Below are 2,500 nucleotides of genomic sequence, written 5' to 3' on the forward strand. Positions count from 1 at the left end.
GTGAGAATTTCGGTCCGAGTCGACCGAAAGGCGATGCGCGGCGTCCCGGAGTCGATACGGGCCGACGGGACTTGTAAAAATTTCGGTCCGAGTCGACCGAAAGGCGATGCGCGGCGTCCCGGAGTCGATACGGGCCGACGGGACTTGTAAAAATTACGGTCCGAGTCGACCGAAAGGCGATGCGCGGCGTCCCGGAGTCGATACGGGCCGACGGGACTTGTAAAAATTACGGTCCGAGTCGACCGAAAGGCGATGCGCGGCGTCCCGGAGTCGATACGGGCCGACGGGACTTGTGAAAATTTCGGTTCGAGACGAGCGAAGGGCGATGCGCGGCGTCCCGGAGTCTATACGGGCCGACGGGAATCGATGAAGTTTCGTTCCGAGTCGACCGAGAGGCGATGCGCGGCATCCCGGAGTCGATACGGGCCGACGGGACTTGTAAAAATTACGGTCCGAGTCGACCGAAAGGCGATGCGCGGCGTCCCGGAGTCGATCCGGGCCGACGGGACTTGTGAAAATTTCGGTCCGAGACGAGCGAAAGGCGATGCGCGGCGTCCCGGAGTCTATACGGGCCGACGGGACTCGATGAAGTTTCGTTCCGAGTCGACCGAGAGGCGATGCGCGGCGTCCCGGAGTCGATACGGGCCGACGGGACTTGTGAAAATTTCGGTTCGAGACGAGCGAAGGGCGATGCGCGGCGTCCCGGAGTCTATACGGGCCGACGGGACTTGTGAAAATTTCGGTTCGAGACGAGCGAAAGGCGATGCGCGGCGTCCCGGAGTCGATACGGGCCGACGGGACTTGTGAAAATTTCGTTCCGAGTCGACCGAGAGGCGATGCGCGGCGTCCCGGAGTCGATACGGGCCGACGGGACTTGTGAAAATTTCGGTTCGAGACGAGCGAAAGGCGATGCGCGGCGTCCCGGAGTCTATACGGGCCGACGGGACTCGATGAAGTTTCGTTCCGAGTCGACCGAGAGGCGATGCGCGGCGTCCCGGAGTCGATACGGGCCGACGGGACTTGTGAAAATTTCGGTCCGAGTCGACCGAGAGGCGATGCGCGGCGTCCCGGAGTCTATACGGGCCGACGGGACTCGATGAAGTTTCGTTCCGAGTCGACCGAGAGGCGATGCGCGGCGTCCCGGAGTCGATACGGGCCGACGGGACTTGTGAAAATTTCGGTTCGAGACGAGCGAAGGGCGATGCGCGGCGTCCCGGAGTCTATACGGGCCGACGGGACTTGTGAAAATTTCGGTTCGAGACGAGCGAAAGGCGATGCGCGGCGTCCCGGAGTCGATACGGGCCGACGGGACTTGTGAAAATTTCGTTCCGAGTCGACCGAGAGGCGATGCGCGGCGTCCCGGAGTCGATACGGGCCGACGGGACTTGTGAAAATTTCGGTTCGAGACGAGCGAAAGGCGATGCGCGGCGTCCCGGAGTCTATACGGGCCGACGGGACTCGATGAAGTTTCGTTCCGAGTCGACCGAGAGGCGATGCGCGGCGTCCCGGAGTCGATACGGGCCGACGGGACTTGTGAAAATTTCGGTCCGAGTCGACCGAGAGGCGATGCGCGGCGTCCCGGAGTCGATACGGGCCGACGGGACTTGTAAAAATTTCGGTCCGAGTCGACCGAAAGGCGATGCGCGGCGTCCCGGAGTCGATACGGGCCGACGGGACTTGTAAAAATTACGGTCCGAGTCGACCGAAAGGCGATGCGCGGCGTCCCGGAGTCGATACGGGCCGACGGGACTTGTAAAAATTACGGTCCGAGTCGACCGAAAGGCGATGCGCGGCGTCCCGGAGTCGATACGGGCCGACGGGACTTGTAAAAATTACGGTCCGAGTCGACCGAAAGGCGATGCGCGGCGTCCCGGAGTCGATACGGGCCGACGGGACTTGTGAAAATTTCGGTCCGAGTCGACCGAGAGGCGATGCGCGGCGTCCCGGAGTCGATACGGGCCGACGGGACTTGTAAGAATTTCGGTCCGAGTCGACCGAAAGGCGATGCGCGGCGTCCCGGAGTCGATACGGGCCGACGGGACTTGTGAGAATTTCGGTCCGAGTCGACCGAAAGGCGATGCGCGGCGTCCCGGAGTCGATACGGGCCGACGGGACTTGTAAAAATTTCGGTCCGAGTCGACCGAAAGGCGATGCGCGGCGTCCCGGAGTCGATACGGGCCGACGGGACTTGTAAAAATTACGGTCCGAGTCGACCGAAAGGCGATGCGCGGCGTCCCGGAGTCGATACGGGCCGACGGGACTTGTAAAAATTACGGTCCGAGTCGACCGAAAGGCGATGCGCGGCGTCCCGGAGTCGATACGGGCCGACGGGACTTGTAAAAATTTCGGTCCGAGTCGACCGAAAGGCGATGCGCGGCGTCCCGGAGTCGATCCGGGCCGGGAGCCTGTCGGAACATCGTCAAATGAGCCTCGGTTAATTTCGACAAAGTTCCCGGAGTTCAAAATTTTTTCGATAGCCCGCGGAGGTTTCGCCCCGTAA

Source organism: Neodiprion fabricii, unplaced genomic scaffold (assembly GCF_021155785.1).
Source record: "Neodiprion fabricii isolate iyNeoFabr1 unplaced genomic scaffold, iyNeoFabr1.1 ptg000052l, whole genome shotgun sequence".
NCBI classification, from domain to species: Eukaryota; Metazoa; Arthropoda; class Insecta; order Hymenoptera; family Diprionidae; genus Neodiprion; species Neodiprion fabricii.